Source organism: Silene latifolia, chromosome 7, assembly GCF_048544455.1.
Source record: "Silene latifolia isolate original U9 population chromosome 7, ASM4854445v1, whole genome shotgun sequence".
In the NCBI taxonomy this organism is placed as follows: Eukaryota; Viridiplantae; Streptophyta; class Magnoliopsida; order Caryophyllales; family Caryophyllaceae; genus Silene; species Silene latifolia.
In genome coordinates this window covers 73751541-73772195 of record NC_133532.1, presented here as the reverse complement: position 1 = coordinate 73772195, position 20655 = coordinate 73751541, and the positions used below count along the sequence as shown (strand labels likewise).

Genomic DNA, 20655 nt, shown 5'->3' with positions numbered 1-20655 from the left:
CGATTTTGGAGCTTTTGAAAGCTTGAAAATCCCTTAACTAAGGCTCGCCGTCACTTGACGCGGCCTAATTCACTTTAATTTTCCAGGTGATAAGGCTTCTACATCAGGGAGAGCTCCCATGGACGTGGATACTTGTTTCGACCATTCTCTTACGTTCGAGGAGGCGTTAGAGGAGGCTTTTGCTGCGGTGACGGCCGAGGAGGAGGTCGCCGAGGAGGAGGCTGCTGAGGAGGAGGCCTCGAGGCGGGCCAACGTCGGACGAGGTGGTCGTCAGCGGATAGGAGCACCCGAGTGGGCTGAGAGGTGGGATGGCCGACATCTCATCTGAACAGCGGAGAGTCACATGTCTTATAGGACGGTGAAGAGCTTGGTAAATCTCGAATACATCATTCTCTTGCTTACCTTCTTTTGTCATTCATTTGGCATTCCTTTTCTCTTTTATTCGAGCTAAAGATAGCTTTGCGTTGAATCAAAATAGGAGGCCGGGAACATGAGGTCCTTTTCCGGCTACACGACGATGATGGAGGCTTACGAGAGACTGTCGGCGGAGGAGCAGACCATCATCGAGCTGGGAGCTTTTGGGGCCTTGGTGCGAGCGTGGAGGGAGATCAAGGGGAGGAAGATTCAGGGTAACCTTTGCCTCATTCGAGCCTTTCTTGATCGGTTTTGGGACACGACCTCGACCTTTCACATGCCTTTCGGCGAGGTTGGGGTCACGTTGGAGGACTACGACATGATTTCTGGTTTGTCGTGTGGGACAGAGGCTGTGGTGTGGCCATCGATGGCCATGGGGTGGACTCGGCGGAGGCCAGGAGGCTGATCGACTAGAACCTGGCGGCGAGCACTGTTGTGGTTCCCGGGTTAGTGCCGAGTACTTACGTCAGGGATTACTTTGCTGGCAAGGTCCTGACAGTGGTGATGATCGATGGGAGGGAGGAGGCCCCACCTCCTTGCACTGCGGACCAGAGAGCTCGTGTGTGGCTCTGGTAGTTCTTGTCTTCACTCTACCTTCAAGACAAGAGGGAGAGGCTGTCGACGAAGCTTCTTCCTTTTCTTTCTGACTTGAGTGACCTGGGTCGTTGGAACTGGGTCACTCTTGGCTTTGCGGTCCTCACCCGCTATATGAGGGCCATGGTTCGTTCGGAGCTGGTGGAGAAGGGGACTTCTCCTGCTACTGTTGGCCCTGGACTGCAGCTGGAGATATGAACCTTCATTTCGTATTATGAAAGATCATTTCTCTTCCTTGTCGAATCGTGAAATATCGTCATTGATTATCTTATTTTGCAGGCGTGGGTGTACTCCTACTTTCCGGGCTTCGCACCCAAGAGGACGGAGCCGGGGGCGAGAGCTTCTCCCGTTGTGAGGGATTGGGTGATGTGTCGTAGGAAGAGCCAGCGTTCTTCTTATGATGTCTGTCGACGGGGCGTGAATGCCCTGCAGCTGGCTGGCGTGAGTACTTCTTAATCACTTCCCTTTATTTGCTTACTCATCACTTTTTCGAAGCGATCATAAGAATGACCTCTTGTTTGCTTTGTCTTAATGGGTGCCTAGGCCCTGGGCGGACTACGCTGACGTCCCTCCTTTCGTGGCCGAGGTCCTTTGATGTGATCATTATTTGCGCACATTTAGTCCCCTAATTGAGCCTATTTTGCATACTATTATAGCATTTCATGGCCATTTTATCCATCAAAACCTTCCTATTTGCTTTTCTATCGCATTTCATATGTTTTGTAGAAAAGGAGATAATAAGGCGGAAATTCCCGTCTTTCGTGCATATTTGGAAGCTTATTGATGATATTAGATGGACTAGTATGAAGAGGAGGCAAGAATGATGACCAAAGATGTAGGAATAAAGTGTATATAGAAGGATCAAAGGGTTAAAAGTAAGAATGACGAGAGGGAAGGCATTATAAGAAGAAATCACTCAAAAACCAAACCAAGGGTTGCTCCTTTGGCTCTGAAAGTATGCTAGATGGAACGGCGTCGGAAAAACAAGTGATCTAGGCTTTTGAATCACTCCAATAGGAGTCCGGATGAGGAAATAACGTCCGTTTTACAATCCGAGCTCAAGATACAGCTCAACCCGCTCGGGTCAAATTCAACCCGCTCGGGTTGAAGCCCAGGACGCCCATATTTCGCCCAAATCCGCCCGGATTGCATCTTCAGAATCCGAGCGGATTCGCCCAAATCCGCCCGGATTGCATCTTCAGAATCCGCCCGGATTCTCTTGAATCCGCTCGGATTCCATCGCCAGAATCCGCCCGTCCCGACCTTAATCCGCTCGGATTCCTTCACAGCATGATTTCGTCTTCTCCAAGCTTCAAAGAAAGACTCCCTTCCTCCGAAAAATACCGGAGTCTCCCTGCTCAAATCTCAAAAGTGTAATTACTAGTTTAACCCTTAGTTAACCCTAATGCATCCACCTAATTTCCACTATAAATACCCCATTTGTAATAATCCTTTGACACAAGTTTTTAGAGTAGAAAATCCTTCTTTAGATTAGATTAGGAGTAGATTAGAATAGATTACTCTTTAATCTTTCACAAATTACACATTAATCTCTCTTTAATTATTGTTCAAGTTTATTATTCAAGTTTATTATTGGGTAATTGAAGATTATTGGGTTATTATTGGGAGATTGACAACCTTCCATCAATCATCAAGTTTCTTCTATTATTCTTTGCATTATTATTTGGATCACCTCAAGTTTGGTATAATTCCTTTACTCTTTAATCTTTATTGTTCATTTCTTCATTCTATTATCATGTTTATACTTGTTGTGATGATTGACACCATTAATGACATGTTTCCCATGATGATGAGTGAGTAGTCTCTAGCTAGGATTAGTGGGTAATTGGGGGAAACAAACATGGGATTGATTCATGCTTAATCTAATATGTTCACATGATTAAATTGCTTGCTTGTTGTGATGTCAACTTTATGCACATGTTGTGTTTGATGAAATGCTAAGCCTATGAATCCTTGCATTTACAACCATCTCTTATCTACTCAACTTGACTTGTAAGATATAAACCAACTCGAGTCTTGTTAGACCATGCATAGAAGTTGATTAGGAGGAAAGTAAGTCGACTTGTAGGTGTTGTACAATCTAATCGATTCGGCTCCGGGACCCAACCCTTCCTAAGAACCGTAAGATATAACCCAACTCGGTTCCTCCACAACATTAATCGCTTGCAACCTTGTAAACATGTTTGTATGATCAACACCATGAATCCCCTATGACCCCATGATATCCTAGCACTTTTAACCATTTGTTTACATCCTTCCTTTTATTGTTTGTTTTATTATATTGCTTGCATTAGTTTAGACACAACTACAAACCTAACCAAATTGTGACACTAGCATAAATTGAGATAGATAGACTTAGAACCCAAAGCACACCGTCACATGGATCGACCTCGACTTACCGCTAACTAGTTGTATGTTGAGTATTATAAATGTGTTTGATTGGATGACCCGACGACATCGTCCACATCATCCTTCGACCTAGGAGCTTGAGTTGGTTGCTGTTGAGGACGTCGATGGGTCCAGTGTGGTACTTGGGCGATCGTTTGACTCGGCAGTGCTCTCGAGATATCTTCACGGTCCCCATCGATCCACCTCGGATGATGTTTAGGGAGCTTTCCGATGCTGAGAGGGAGGCTGACCTGGCAGACCTCGGCGGCGACGCTCTCCTTCTTCCTGACGAGGACTACTCTGTGTTCACTCACCGGAGGTTGGCATACTGGCCGGTCGTGGTAAGTACTTCACTTTTCCTTCCGAGTTGATTTGAAAGCATGATGAATGATCATCGATTACAAAAACCATTTGGATTTTGCAGGAGGTTGAGGCGGTTGGCGTCGAGCCCCCAGCGTACTCCGAGACCCTCGAGTACACTGACGCGGCGGGGATGACGACGATCTCCGAGCTTCGCGACTTTGGCGAGGCGGTGACAGATGCTGGCCTGGACGAGTGGCAGTATTTGATTCGGAGGGTGAGTTCCCAACTTAGCTTCTGTATAAGAATACATCTGTCCATTTTTGTCCATTTGTTGAGAATATTATTTTATTGAAATGCTGGTGGCGCCATCTCGATTCGTGGCTTTGTGGAGGGTAGCCAACCGGCTATGGGCTACTGCCATCGAGGCACTTGCTGGTTGTCGAGGACATAAGCCATTCCTTTGTCATTTGCAGAGGGAGCGCGACCTGGAGCATGAGCTAGCGCAGTCCCAGGAGGAGACGGCTCGCCAGTTGAGGGAGTTAGAGGTCCGCGACGCCGAGATTGTCGCTCTCGAGGCGAGAGTTGCTGAGCTGGGCGGGGACCAGTAGTAGTTGTTTTTGTTTTTTGTTGCTTCTGTTTGGCTGTACCGCATACATTTTGTACATTTTAGGACTTTCATTTTGGACTTTTGGACTTTGTTTCGGGCACGAGCTCCCAGTATGATGTATATATGACCTTTTTATTGTATATATGGCGGCCTGAGTGCCTTTTCTGCTGGGTTGTCTTGTTTGTACCTGCAGGTTAGCTTTGAACAAGTTTGATAGATGACGGTTTACACCGTCATACTGCCGAAATTTGCACATAAAACACATATTTGTACACATGGCCTAAATCAGCGCAAAAGGCGCAAAAGAGAAGACCAGAAAATGCAAAAAAAATTGCCGAAAATGACCGGACGGTAGGGAGGGCTACCCCCTAAAAAAACGAAAAAAGAAACATATAGGTTTGAAATGAAAAGTGAAACGAGAGTGAAATGATTCCCCCAAAAAGAAAGTAAAAAGAAATGGGTAAGTGTGCTTGTTTGACGAAAATGCCGATTTCGCCTCGAAAAGTGTGCCCGCAAGATTAGGAAACTCGAAACATGGTAATTCGACGGAATTACCATAAATAATAACCTATACGAATAGGAAATTATGTTGAAGGAATTAGGAAAGATCCAGCGCGAAAAAATTACAGAAACACTCTCTGAGGAAGAGGCGCAACATGAGCTGCGACCCTTCGAAGAGGCGCAGCACTTCCCCAGCTTGTCTGTTCTGACAGATTTTAGGAAACAGCTTTTAGTATAAATATAGACGTCGATGGAGTTTTTATTCACATAATTCGTCCGTCTTTCTTTCGTCTACTACATAAAAACTCTCCAATTAAAATTTTATACAACATGGATGCTTTGGAAAACCGTCTCAAAGAATGGACAAACGAATTTCCAAATGTCGAGAAGCATGATATGGGTGCTTTTAATTTGGGGTCAATTTTGAGCATGAAATTGGCGAAGGTTGTGAAACCGTTCTTGGATGCTTGTCTCGATTATTGGGACCCTAATTACCACGTGTTTGCCTTCCCTGGAGGTGATATCTGTCCTTTTCCTGAAGAAATCGCTGCAATTGGCGGATGGGACCCAGAACATATGCATGCCATACCTTCTAGCTCTCAAGGTTACAAAAACAAGTTTAGAGACCTGCTTAGACTAACTAAAGCTGAGGTTGACCGTCTTGTGACCTCAAAAGGAGTCCGAATGCTTGATTTCATTGGTCGATTTATAAACAGAGCTGACCCTTCGATCTCTAATGTTGCGAGGCGTAGGAAATTCGGGTTTTGCCTATTGCATGGCTATGTCCTCTAAGGACATGTTAATGAGGAGATGAGTGGTGATCCTCGTTATCCGAGCTTGATTGAGAAAATGGAGCTGTGCAGGAGCCCAGCTTGTCTGTGTTTAGGAGAGATCCTATTGGGATTGGATAACAGGAAATGCAACCGTGAGCTCCCTTACTTAGGAAGTCCTATCATTATGCAGGTAAAAAGTGCAACCCTTTTTTTTCTTTTCTTTTTCTTCTTTTTTTTTTTCGTTCGTTTTTTTTTTTTTTTTTTTTTTTGTGTTTGGATATTTATTTCCTGCTTTGGTAGGTCTGGCTCATGGAGCGTCTAGACCGCGAGAGAGACCGTTGGTGATTAGGTCTGAGATAGCGCAGGAGTGCCCGACTCGTGGTCGAGATAAGAAGTATGACAAAAATGACAAAGGCAAGGGGAAGATAGAGGAACAGCCTAAGTCGTAGTATTATTTATTATTATTATTATTATTTGTAATAAAATGGTGGGGTTTTAGAATCATAGCCTATTTATTTTATATTATGTGGCGTACTATTATTATTTATGGAGGGAAATGAATAAAAGATTAATTAGTTATGAAACCGTTGTGATTTTCTTTTATTATTCTTGTCGAATTCCAAATGCACATGCAAATGCCCTTTTATTTACATTTAAAATAATGGATTGTATCCTGTGAAGGATTGCCTACTGTTGGGCCCAGAATTATCTTGCCTGACCTGACATAGGTCAGGCAGTAACCAAAACCAAATTCCAAGCAAAGGACACCTGAAACCAGGCATTTATCAATTATGGTTAGGCACCAAACAGGAGTTGATGTAAAGCAGGCAATAGCTAACCAACAACCCGAAAGGAGAACACGTCAGGTATAAAACAAACGTTGAACGAGCATGGCATGCAACAACCAAGCAGTTTATATATGCTCCCTACAAACAAGGAAGACCAATTCAGAAGGAAAAGATATGGAGAATAGTCAAAAGCAACGGCTAGATAAATGGCAACCACCTCTGGGTAAATAGGGCACAAGCCCTATTTACCAGGAAACCCTACACGGCAGAAAAGGGACTTGGAAAACGAGTATAAATGCAAGAGAAGACAAAATCAAAAAGGACACTGAACACACACTCTTACTCCCACTTAAATTTTTGTATTCTTAAGCAATATAATTTAGCCTGTCACGCCTTATATACCAATACTCTGTCATGCTGTCAAAAATCATAGTAAGAATCACTCATGGCTTGGTGCCCGTGGTTTTTTCCCTTATTCCTAGGGTTTTTCCACGTATAAAATCTTTGTGTCCTTATTTATTATTTGTACTTTTATTTAACAGTACTAGTCAGGCGAGTTGTTTGAGTTAGATCACCCTACATGAAAATCCCTGGCAGGAAGTTCTTATTCAGTAAAATCCCTGTCAAAACAATTGGCGCCCACCGTGGGGCATCTAGCTCAAAAATAATCAAAACCCATAACCAAAACACCACAAAAAACTTGAGAAATGGTAGGAGATAGCATTAAGCAACAACTGCTGCCGCAAAACAATAATTGTTGGAAATGGAACAGTTGAAACAAAAAATGGCCCAAGCTGAAGCAGAAGTTGCAAAATTGAAAGAATCAGAATCCAGCCTGAAACTAAAGTTGGGAGAAAAAGCTTCAGGATCAAAATTGAAAGTTCAGCCTGGCACACCATTCTCCTTAATCATCAGGAACATAGATTTCTCCAATCTTGGCACTCCTACTCCACCAAAGTCCAAAACAGGAGAAGAAACAGACTCAGAAGAATTCCAAAATGAAGAAACCTCACCAGATCAGACCAACACAGCCATCATGATGGATATGCTCCAGGAAATCCAAAAACTCCATGAAAGATTTGAGAAGATTCCTGGAGTTCCTACCCCAATTGAAGAAGGAAATCCAGAGAGTTATGCTGATTCACCCTTTGTGGATGAAATAGCAAAAATAGACCTGCCAAAGAAATTTGTGGTTCCTTCAATAAGAATCTATGATGGGACCATAAATCCACAAAATCATGTTGCCTACTACAAGCAAAGGATGCTGGCAGCATCAATTCCCAGTGAACTACGCCAAGTCTGCATGTGTAAAGGATTTGGAACAACCCCGAACGGACCCGCCCGCAATGGTACATAAACCTCGCCAAATGGAAGCATCAAGTCCTTTGTCGACCTGGTCAATTCTTTCAATCATCGGTTTGCCAGCGGAAAGCAGAAAACTAGAAAAGAGATCCAAAGACCTATACGAGATTAAACAAAAGCCTGGAGAATCAATCTGATCCTACATGACAAGATTCAACAAAGAAAAAGTTTCAATCCCCGGATGTGATGTTGGAACAAAAGTGGAAGCTTTCAGCAAGGGTTACCCCTGGACAGTGACTTCTATGACGCAATGACCATGAAGCCCTGTCATACCTTTGAAGATGTCCAGGCATTAGCCATAGGCTATATCAGTGGAAGAAGACAAAGGCTACAAGGCGGATAATGCCGACAATTCGAGATATGACAAAGTCAACGAAAAACTTCTAACCACATAGGAAGCAGTTCCAGGCCATCCCCTTACACAAGACCCGACAGATCAGAAGTCAACTATACACACGAACAACGAGGTAACTCCTATACTTATCCTCCAATCCAAGAATATAACTTCTCTGTTGACATTGCAGGATTGATCAAGAGATGATACGTTCTTTTTATATAGTCTTTTTAGCCTATTTCAGCACGTATTTCTATGCATTTTTATACTTTTTTTATGGTATTTTGCCCCGAATTGGCTACTTTGGTTCGTTTTGTCCATTTTGTAGAAATGAACGCGAAAGTACTGGAATCGTGCTCTTTTTCGCCCTTTTTGCATGCATTTAGAGGAGACGGGATTTTCCAGAGTGAGATACTACGTTTGGAAGCGTCATGGAACGGATTACGAGGCATTTAGGTGAGGACTCGAGCTGATTTGAAGTCAAAGTACTCGATTGAGTAGTTTCACCACTCGATCGAGTGGTTTTCACGTCCCAGGATAGTCGATCGAGTGGTTTTCCACTCGATCCTTAGCTTGCAGAAAGACCAGTCACTCGATCGAGTAACAATCTACTCGATCGAGTAGATTTACTGAGGTGTTTGCTCGATCGAGTGGTTTTAATCCACTCGATCGAGTGGTTTTGCTGTTATGGGCTTTAACTAGCCCGTGTTATGTTTTAATTCCGCAAAACTTATTTACTCTTCCTATTTAAACCTACATTAGCTAGGTTATTAGTATCAGATTTACTTACTACTTAGTTTTTTTATCAAACTTGACTGCGAAAACCATTCTTCTTCATTGTAACCTTATTCTTGGGATTGCTTTTGCTCGGATTTTGTTCTTTACGCCGAAATTCGCTTGATTGTAATTACGTTCTCTTCTCTTTATAATAATTAATCTTTGTTGCTTTAATTCTTCGTTTCGTTGCATTTATTCTTCTGCCCTAATTTCTCTTTTATGCAATTTTATTGTTATTTCATAATGTTTATTGTTGGGAATTTATCTGCTGTTAGTTTAATTAGCGACATGAGTAGCTAAACCCCTTTCAGGTTGGGATTAGGGGATCTCCGGTAGGAAAGTGACGATGTAGTAGATGAAACAGATGAATTAATTACAAGACTCTGTCATCATAGCAATTTAATTGTATTTATTCGACTTAGTTGAGTGCACGCTTCTGATTTAACCTTTAATCTGGCTAAAATTAATCCTAGATCGAAAGATTGGACTAAATAGGCCTGCTATGAACAGTAGACTACCCTGATGAGAATGAAAGTTAAGTTAGCGGTATTTTAGGATAGAAAGTGGACCGAAAGGACCTTTCAACATCCGTCTTACATTAATTCGTCTGAGTCATTTACAGCTGAGTCACTGGACTACCATGGTGAACCGAAATCCTGACATGTCCCTCTCTATCTGATAGTTTAAACCCTTTTCCTACCCTTACTGCTCTTAACCTTTATTTCTCTTTCCTTTAATTCTCGTAGTTTAGATAACAATTCAAACAACCTCCCCCATTTGTGACCAAATAGACGGACTTCTACAAATATCTTGCCTCCCTGTGGAGATCAACCTGACTTCCCTAGCTATATAGTTAGTTTAGTTAGTTTATTTTTGATAGGTACACGACAGACGTGTCAAATTTTGGCGTCGTTGCCGGGGAGGCAATTGCCTTATTTTTTTTCGTTCCGTTTATTTTATCCGTCTCAGGGAATTTTTATTCCTTGAGGCCATTCTTATTATTTTCTTTCAGTGTTGTTTATGCCCAGGTCAGACAGGGTTTAATTAGTTTCAGCTGATTCAGAGCCAGAGAGATTATTCAGGCATAGACTCCATCTGCAAAGAAAATCACGAAAGGAAGACTTGAGTACTTTCGAGCAAGAGCTACATCACTCTCTTTTCGAAGACAGTCCGATTTCTACAGTAAAGATGCCTAAGCTTTCCAGTCATTCAGTGCCTAAAGCATCCTCTATTCTGAAGGGTTTCAATCTCCAGACTGATGATGGGAATACATTCGACATCCGTCCTTCTTATATCAATCTGGTGGAGAGAAATATTTATAAAGGTGTGGCAGGTGAGGATCCGAGGAAGCATATGGAGACCTTTACCGATTACTGTTCTACTATCCGCGCCACTAAGGGGGTAACTCAGGACAAGATTAAGGAAGTTCTATTTCCTTTCTCTTTAGCTGATTCAGCCAGGGAGTGGCTGACTGACTTGGAATGCACGGCTGTTGGGGTTACAGATTGGGAGTCTCTTGCTCTTGCATTTTACAAGAGATACTTCCCTCCACAACGCACAAATCTGCTGAGGGCCAAGATTACTAGTTTCAGACAGGCTCCCGATGAAAGTTTTTATGAGGCATGGTCGCGATTCAAGAAGTTGGTGAGGTCTATCCCTCACCAAGGTTTTGACCCATGGTTTCTAGCTAATCAGTTCTACAATGGGTTGTATGACGATCAAAGAGCCATACTCGATGCGACATCTAGTGGAAGATTCCAGGAGAATACAGATGACGATAAGCGATGGTCTCTTATTGAAGAAATGGCTAATCACAGTGCTGAGTATGGTAACCCGAGGGACGAGATTAGAACAGTTCATGCAGTTGATAAGCAGGTTTTGGCTCAGCTGGAGACCATGAATGCTAGATTTGACAAGTTGGAGTTACAAGCTGCTGGGGAGCCTCAGACGGTCCATGTTCTTACTAGAGGAGAGGCCGTTTCTTGTGAGAGATGTGGGAGTAATGATGGCCACACTGCTGTTGGCTGTCTTGTAGAGAAGGAACAAGTCCTTGCCTTTCAGCAATATAGGCAGGGGGGAGGTTCCTATTACAATAATCAAGGGGCAGTCCATCCCAATTTGAGGTGGACTAGTCAAAATGTGCTTAATCCTACTCCTCCTCCGCACCAGCAGCAACCTTATGTCCCCCCACATAAGAATCAACAAGGCTTTCAAAAGCCTCCTTCCTTTGCTCCTGCTAACCATGGTGCATCCTCTTCCGGTGGGGTGAGTGAAATTGGTGAGCTTAAGTCTATGTTGCAAGCTTTTACAAAGCAATTTCAGCTGAGTGATCAACAGAAAGATGCGTCCATAAAGGCACTTGAAACTCAAGTTGCCCAACTAGCCATGAATCAATCCTCAAGAAAGCAGGGTCAATTACCGACTCAAAATGAGAAGAATCCACACGAGACGGTAAACTTGATAAATCTGAGAAGCGGTCGTTCTTATGAGGGACCGGAAATACAAAAATCAGACCCGAGGAGAGCTGTAACTGATGATGAACAGTGTTCTGGCGAAGAAAGTGAGCTCTCGGCAAAGCAAGTGCTCGATCGACTGGTTTCAGGTGGTCGATCGAGCTGATTTGGGCAGGAAAATGCTCGATCGAGTGGTTTTTCCACTCGCTCAAGTGAATAGGAAGAGCAGACTGGTCGATCGAGTAGTTTTTCTACTCGATCGAGTGAAGAGCAAAATGGAGTTGCTCGATCGAGTGAAAATTTCACTCGATCGAGTGATATTATTGAAGATTCTACTCGATCGAATGGGTATATTGGTCGATCGAGTAGTCTTGATGATGGGAAGCTTATTCGAGAGCCTGCCAGTGCTCGTTTAAGCGATAAATCACCGGAAAGACCTCGTTCGAGAGGTAAGAAGCGTCCAAAGGATACAGAACTTGCTCCGGAAGATACATTGGAAGAGAGAAACAAGGGACTCGAGATACCTATCACGGTTCCCTTCCCGAGGCGGTTGCAGAATACTATGGCCAATCAACAATTCGGCAAATTTGTCGAACTTCTGAAAAGCTTGGAAGTCACTGTGCCGTTCACTGAAATGCTGACAAAGGTACCCTCTTATCTTAAGTTTATGAAGGAAATTTTATAACGTAAGAGGAGTATTAGTGATAGTGAGACCGTAGCTTTGACTGAGGTGGGGTCAACCCTATTTCAAAATAAGTTACCTCCTAAGCAGTCAGACCCGGGTAGTTTTTCAATTCCGTGTCATATCGGTAACTATTTGATTGATAATGCGCTATGCGATTTAGGCGCTAGCGTAAGTGTCTTACCGCTGTCTCTGGCTAAGAGACTTGGTTTGACAAAGTTGAGTTGCACTAACATGACAGTCCAGATGGCCGACCGTAGTATATCACGGCCACTAGGTATAGTAGAGGACGTACCTGTGAGGATCGGGAGATTCTTTATTCCCGTTGATTTCGTTGTCTTAGACATCCCCGAAGATGCACACACCCCTATTATTTTAGGGAGACCATTTTTGTCTACTGCTCGTGCAGTTATAGACGTCGGGGGAAAGACTTTGACCTTTCAGGTAGGGGACGAGGAGCTGATTTTTCATCAGTCTAAGTCCCGGAGGGCTCCCATGCAAGCTTAACCTTGCAATGCTCTCTCTTCTATTGATCCTATTATTGACACTCCAGATGAAATTTTGGAGTATTGTGCTGCAATTGTTACCCCTCCGCCTCAGACTGAGAGCAAAAGGGAGGAAAGTTCGTCTGTTTTCCTTGCTGCAGGTACAGATGAAAGCAATGGAAGAGCTGTCAAAGGGTGTGGTGCAATCACTGTCAATCAAATTGGAAGTAAGGATGCTAAAGATGGTGATAGAGGAGCAAGGACGAGGAAAGTTCGTGCTTATGTGGATGTGAACTACTCCCCTCCTACTGTTTCAAATGAATATTCAAGCTCATGGAAGTTGAGGAGGACAGTCAACGTTGCTGAGACGACGTCCTCCAGTCAGGAGCCCTTCAAGGGGCTACTGAATTGCATTGGGAATTAAACGGAGAAATGCCCCGTGTAACACTTTGTAATAAATAATTTTTGATTTTCCGTTGAATTTGTTTTATTGCGTTTAATTAGGAATATTAGCTTTTAGACAGTTTCTAGCGTAGATTTAAGACTATAGACTATTCCTATGCGTATTTGGCATTTTGGGATATTTTTGCACGTGTTTTTATGCAGGTTTGGGGAAGTTTTACGCATTCCAAGGAAGAAATGACGAAATTAAAGAGCTTACGCGAGAAAAGAGCTCGATCGAGTACTTTTTGAACTCGATCGAGTGAAAATACGGTCGATCGAGCACTTTATGTGGGGTAATATCCGTATAAGACCCTTTAAATTTAGGACTATAACGTAAATTTAACATGTGAAATATGGTCATAAACGAAATACAACAATAAAACGATAAAGATAAAGAATCAACCTCGGGTCCTTTGATGCACGGCGTAAAGAACAGAAATCAACAGAGATTTCCTCCTAATTGTTGCACCCAAGACCGTCAGAGACTATGCCCTTGTGCTAGAAATGCTTTCTAATTGACTTGCAATATTGAGAAAGCTATTGTGAGGTTTTACTGATGTGAGATCTAGGAATTTGAGAAAAGTTGCACCAAACCCTAATTGTTTTTCACTAATGATGATTAGGTTACAAAAGAGAGGAGGGCTCCCTTTTGTTCCCTTGGTTCGGCCGAGAGCTTTACATGGGGAATGTGGGCTTTCCACTTTCTCTAATTTTTAACTCATGGTACGACCCGAAATCCGCTAAATGTATATGACACGGTTTCATTATAAACTGTCATCGGTTATCGGATATTAAAGCATCAACTAATAAGACGGATTAGTTGAATTATTAATACATGTCCGACAAAGACAATATTGTATAATTATATTCAATATACATTAATCAAATATAAATCGCTTATATTTAATTTTACGAATTAACTGGTTAATTCGCCTTAGCCCATTTTATTTAATCCGTATTAAATAAAATATCTCAACATCACATTTTGACTAATTACTAGTCAAATAACTCGGACTAACTGGTTAGTCAAAATTGGCATCTACATGACTGTATTTTCATACCGTCACATCTCTCAAACGTATCCTATAGGTGTGACTTTTAGGGACCAGTTGATCACCGCCATCTGTATGACAATAACGTCAAACTTATCTAGCAAGCCAACCGTTATTGATAAACGTGGATCAACTGATAATAATACCAAAAGTATGCCCTTTGATCCTTTTAGAGATTTATAAGTCCTTGCACTAACTGTTTAGGACACCAGCCCCAACAAGCTCCCACTTGTCCGTACAAGTGTATGTGCAATGACGTTATCCGCACTAACTGGAGGACACAAGCTCCAACAAACTCCCACTTGTCCGTACAAGTGTATGTGCGATAACCGATTCTCATATTCATTTAAAATTTCTCCCACTCAATGTAAAACAATTTGCAGATCCGGATCCGCAAAGGTCGTATTTTACAATCGATCTGGATCAAGAGTGGTTTCCCCGACTAGAGAGTAACTTAACTGATAAAACGAATCCGTATCCGAGCATGGCCATGCATTTCAGTTACAGCTCCTCGAGTGGCCCTGAGAAATATCGAGTACCTGATAAAGGCTGAATATTTCCTTCAACTCGAACTCCTTCCGATCTAAGCACAAAGATGAAATGACCTGAAAAAATCTACTTGGCCCCCTGTTACGGATGACCGTGAGAAAGAAACCAAAGTCACCCAAAATCCGCCTTAGTCTCAAGAGACAATCGATAGTCAAAAGAATCGACTCTTAGGATCACCATGGAGGTCCTATCCACGACCGGCACCGAATGTTATAAAACATTTAGGACTCCACGTCGATGTCACAATTGTGTCCTACGAAATATCCGTATAAATCGCCTCGTGATTGGTCACAACCGGTTGACTTATGGCTCGTTGAACCCACCATCAACCAACGTCACAAAATAATTGCCAGAGTTATCAGCTCATGTGGGCAATTAAGGACTGAAAAATATAATGTTCGTTCAGTTCACTTTGTGGTGTTCAAAAATTGTCGTACAATTCCACATGAAAAACAAAATATAAAAATATCAAAACGATGATGTCGTATAGAGTACAAAAGGGAATGAATCTAATCCATAAAAGAGTACTACAACTTAGGAACACGTTTAATTCCCATGGAATTAACGTGCCCTTCATGCTTATCTTGTCGTAATGGTTTAGTGAGAGGATCTGCTATGTTATCATCTGTAGCAATCTTTTCTATCACTACTTCCTTTTGCTCCACGTAATCCCGGATTAGATGAGCTTTCCGTTGTACATGTCTAGACTTGTTGCTAGACTTTGGCTCCTTAGCTTGGAAGATGGCACCACTATTGTCACAATAGATGGTGATCGGGTCATTCGAACTAGGCACTATCGATAGTCCATGTAAGAATTGACGCATCCATATCGCTTCCTTTGTAGCTTCGGACGCGGCATAGTACTCGGACTCGGTCGTAGAATCTGCTGTAACAGTTTGTTTCGAACTCTTCCACTGACCGCAGCGCCATTAAGAGTAAAAACGAATCCAGGCCGAGATTTCGAGTCATTTCGATCCGTTTGGAAGCTAGCATCTGCGAATCCTTGCGCATAGCTTTTGAGGGCCTCCATAAGTCAATGCCCAATCTTTAGTCCTCCGTAGGTACTTAAGAATGTTCTTGACAGCCAGCCAATGTGATTCACCTGGATGCTGTTGGAATCGACTTGTCATACTCAATGCATATGCCACGTCCGGACGTGTGCATATCATGGCATACATGATTGATCCTATAGCCGAGGCATAAGGAATCCGTGTCATGCGCTCTTTCTCTTCCGGTGTCTCTGGTGCCTGAGACTTGCTCAAATGCACCCCTGGAGCCATAGGAAGGAACCCCTTCTTGGAGTTAGTCATGCTGAATCTCTCTAGGACTTTGTCTATGTAAGACTCCCGATCGAGAGATAGCATCCGTCGTGATCTATCTCGATAGATACGGATGCCTAGAATTCTCTCGTGCCTCTCCCAGGATCTTTCATCCGGAAATGGTTTTTCAACCATACTTTCACCGAAGTTAAGAGAGGTATGTCATTCCCAATCAGGAGTATGTCATCGACATACAATATTAAGAAGACAATCTTGCTCCCACTCGACTTGATATAAAGACATGGTTCCTTGACCGATCGAGTAAATCCATTTTCTTTAATCACTTGGTCGAAGCGATGATTCCAACTCCGAGATGCTTGCTTAAGTCCATAAATGGAACGCTTAAGCTTGCATACTTTCTTAGGATGTAAAGGATCGATGAAACCTTCGGGTTGTACCATGTACAACTCTTCCTCCAAAAAGCCGTTTAAGAAGGCGGTTTTCACATCCATTTGCCAAATTTCATAGTCATGAAAAGCGGCGATCGCTAAGATAATCCGAATGGAACGCAAAGATGACTACGGGTGCAAAAATTTCATCGTAGTGCAAACCTGGCACTTGGGTGAAACCTTTAGCAACTAGTCGTGCTTTATAGATATCTTGTTGACCTTCCACAGAATGCTTTATCTTGTAAAGCCATTTGCATTGAAGGGGACGAACCTTAGCAGGTAAGTCAACAAGATCCCACACGTTGTTCTCATACATAGAGTCCATCTCGGATTGCATGGCCTCAAGCCATAGCTTTGAGTCAGAACTAGTCATGGCACCTTTATAGGTTGCGGGCTCACTACTCGTTAAGAGTAGAACGTCATCTATGTCATGTTCCTCGACCATACCAATGTATCTGTCCGGAGGAAGAGAGACTCTTCCCGACCTCCTAGGTTCCTCAGGAATGTTAACCGCAGCCGGGATTGAAGGAACAGGTTCCTCCAATAGTTGCTCGGTACTTGGTTCTGGAATCTCCGATACCGAAGGTTCTATCACTCTTTGCATTCTCGAGAAATTCCTTCTCTAAGAATGTCGCACTAGCCGCAACAAAAACACGTTGTTCGGTTGGCGAATAAAAGTAATGACCAAGCGTTCCTTTAGGATAACCTATAAAGTACGTCTTGACCGATCGCGGGCCGAGCTTATCCTCGTGTCTCCACTTGACATAAGCCTCGCAGCCCCAAACCCGTATAAAGGACAAGTTAGGGACCGTTCCCTTCCATAGTTCATATGGAGTCTTGTCAATGACTTTAGACGGACTTGGTTAAGTATTAGAGCAAATGACGTAAGAGCATAACCCCATAATGAATCAGGTAATATCGTGTGACTCATCATGGATCGAACCATATCAAGTAGTGTTCGATTTCTCCGTTCGACACACCATTCAAATTGAGGTGTTCCAGGTGGAGTTAATCGTAAGGCAATCCCACAATCCTTTAGGTGTTGATCAAACTCGTGAGAAAGATACTCGCCACCACGATCTGAACGTAGTGTTTTAATCTTTCTACCTAATAGGTTCTGTACCCTATTTTGATATTCCTTGAATTTCTCAAAGGATTCACTTTTGTGTTTCATTAAGTAGACATAGCCATATCTACTTAAATCATCCGTGAAAGTGATGAAATACCTATAGCCTTCTCGTGCGGTGATTGACATAGGTCCACATACATCCGTGTGTATGGGTCCTAATAGGTCGCAGCCGCGCATTCCAACACCTTTGAAGGAAATCCGAGTCATCTTACCGATGAGACATGATTCACACGTGCCAAATGATTGAAAATCAAAGGCCGAGATAGCTCCATTTTTGATGAGCTGTTTTACGCGTTTCTCATTAATGTGTCCCATACGGCACTGCCATAGATACGTTTGATCTTTGTCACCAACCTTTAACTTTTTATTCATTACGTGTAATATTTCGTGGTCCGATCTAAAACATAAATTCCGTTCATGGAGACCGCCTTGCCATAAATCATATCGTGTAATGAGAAAATGCAAGTATTATTCTCTATTACAAATGAAAATCCAAGTTTGTTAAGTGCGTAAACCGAAATAATGTTTTTAGAAAGACTGGGTACATAATAGCAATCATATAATGACAACTCAAATCCGCTAGGAAGCTGGATCACATATGTCCCCTTTGAGACGGCAGCCACTCGTGCTCCATTCCCGACACGCAGTCCACCTCACCCTTTACGAGGGGTTCGATGTTTCGAGCCCCGCACATGATTACACAGATGAGAACCACAACCAATATCAAGTACCCAAGTTCCGTAACTTGCGTGGTTAATCTCAATCATATGAATAAAAGTAGAAGAGAGAGAAGACATACCAACAAGTTTAACACAACCTGCCTTTAAGTCCTCATGATAAACAAGACATGTACGCCTCCAATGCCCAGTCTTGTGGCAATGATGGCACTCCATGTTTTCATTCTTGCTCTTTGTCGCGCCCGATGAGGTGCTCGACTCACCAGGCCCACTCTTACCCGAACCCGACTTCTTGAACTTCGCCTTACCTCTCCGTTAGGTCCGCTTTAGCTTTGCCCTTGCCCTTGCCTTTGTTTGACACAACGAGAACATGTTTGTTTCATGCTCCCACCGAACTTCATGTCCTTCTCGGTCTGTACGAGGAGGGAGTGCAGTTCATGGGGAGTTTTCTTCAAATCATTCATATAGTAATTCGCTCTAAATTGCGAAAAACCATCGTGGAGTGAGTGAAGCATGCGGTCGATAACAATGTTCTCGCGATCTTACAATCAAAGGTCTCCGACTTCTCGACATTCTCAATCATGCTTTGAGAATGTGTGGGCTAACCGGTTGGCCCTTTTTCGAGTCTCGCATCAAAGAAGCGAGTGGTATGCTCATAGGTCACGATTCTCGGTGCTTTCGAGAATTCCTTGGTGAGCGTGGTGAAAATCTTGTTCGCACCATGGGCTATGAAGCGTTTCTGCAAATTGGGTTCCATTGCAAAAATGAGTACGTTTTTAATCGCACCCGCTTCCATACGTAAATCATTAAACTTGGTGATTTCAAAGACTCTAGCCGTGGGACCTGGGTTTGCCGAGATGGGCTCTAATAGATATTTGAGCTTCCCGTCAGCCAGCGGCAAAGATTCCGTAATGCCGCCTCCCGATCCGCGAAGTTTGATCCATCATTCTTCGATCAGTAGACTGATTCATCCGATTCATGAAGATCCGGCCGGACTCACGGTCCAATGTGGCACTTGGCATTGGGTTATCTGTAGAACCAGCCATTTGTTTTTAGCGATTTAAAAGTTCGTGATCTACACGGAAAAGAAAGAAAAACAAAAACGAAATAAGCAACTCATCGAGGTGATTTAAGTCTATTTAAAAATACATTTTAATGTGTAGACTTGCACACTTGCATAATTGATCTCCCTCAAGAATGATACAAGTGATCCCAAGACTCAATTTCTGTAAATTGATAAGCCAACTGTTTAGCTAATTCTTCCGGAAGAACTCTTGGTCGATAGATTTCCGTAAATCCTATCTATAGTCCACCATAGTCACAGGATCGTACGAGTGACCATAGTGTTGAGATAAAATAGGTCAATCGGTTCCAACTTACCCGACGTAGAAGGGGTCATATTATGCCTACCGACGAAGAAGGGACTCATTGGAGTTTGACCTATAAAGGCCGTTCTCAATTTTGGTTTATACGAGGAAGATCCCATCAACTTAATTATAATTCATTTTAAGTGAACGAATAACTAGCGTTTGCGTGAATGAATTAATTTAGGTGATGGCTTAGCATAGATCGTGTGACATGAGAATGTCAAAGAAAACTAACTCGTGACCTCTATATGTGTCAGTTTTCATGCAATAATTAGGTGGTTTGGTTTTTAGGCGGAATATGATGCATATTATCGTTACGAAAAAATAAATAAAAGAATGCAATACGTAAATAAAAATTCCTAGTGTGGCCTATCCTAATAAAAAGAACATAAAACAACTTTGGAATCCACCGTTGGACCCGAGAAGCTTGTCTTGATGTTCCATCTTGATCCATGTAGCGGGAGTGAGCATCCGGTCTCCATCTTTGGTCTTCTCAAAAATTACAATTTAAAATTACAAATATAAACCTATTTACATTCTAATTAAAACTGTAATTACAAGTGAAAAATCCAAAACGGAGATACGAGATCTCAAAATACAACCAAGACCGTGTTCCATCATTACGGTAACACGTTCTACTAAGGCCACACTAAGTTACAACTGATTGTAAAAATAAATACGTAATAAAAAGGCATTCAAAAGCATTCAAAATTAACGATAAATAAATGCATCAACTAAAAACAAATTCATTCGTGACATAATTCCATAATTATGTTAAATTTATCCAAACCACCTTTTAATGATTAAAATTCATGTGATAAAACCGCTTCTATCAATTTAATTTTAATCTAATACAGTCCGTTACTTTAAATACGCTTTAAAATAACTTAATGGTACGTGTGTGAACCGTTTCACAATCATAGCGAGTGTACAATATCCGTATAAAGTACATATTAAGGCCAAAAGAAAATTTAAAGCAAAAAGAATAAATTTTCAAAGCTGCCAAAACAAAATCCCTCGATCCAGGGACATAAGTGCTCGATCGAGGAACAAAAGGGCTCGATCGACTGAACTGCAAGTCGATCGAGAGGATGGCCAAACAGAAAGTGCTCGATCGACTAAACTGGTGGTCGATCGAGTACTTTTATCAGCAAATCTGCTCGATCGAGTACGAGGACTTCTCGATCGAGCAGTAGGGTTTTAAAAAGGGTCGATCGAGTACAACAAGGACTCGATCGAGTAAAAAC

The 20655-nt window shown here is 42.5% G+C and overlaps 1 non-coding gene across 1 annotated transcript; it reads right to left on the bottom strand.

Annotated features, from left to right (window-relative positions):
* Positions 1-10422: 10422 nt before the first annotated feature.
* Positions 10423-10532, bottom strand: LOC141593390 (small nucleolar RNA R71). Its single transcript, XR_012521476.1, has one exon. It is a non-coding gene; the product is annotated as a small nucleolar RNA R71 (small nucleolar RNA).
* Between the last annotated feature and the right edge of the window lie 10123 nt (positions 10533-20655).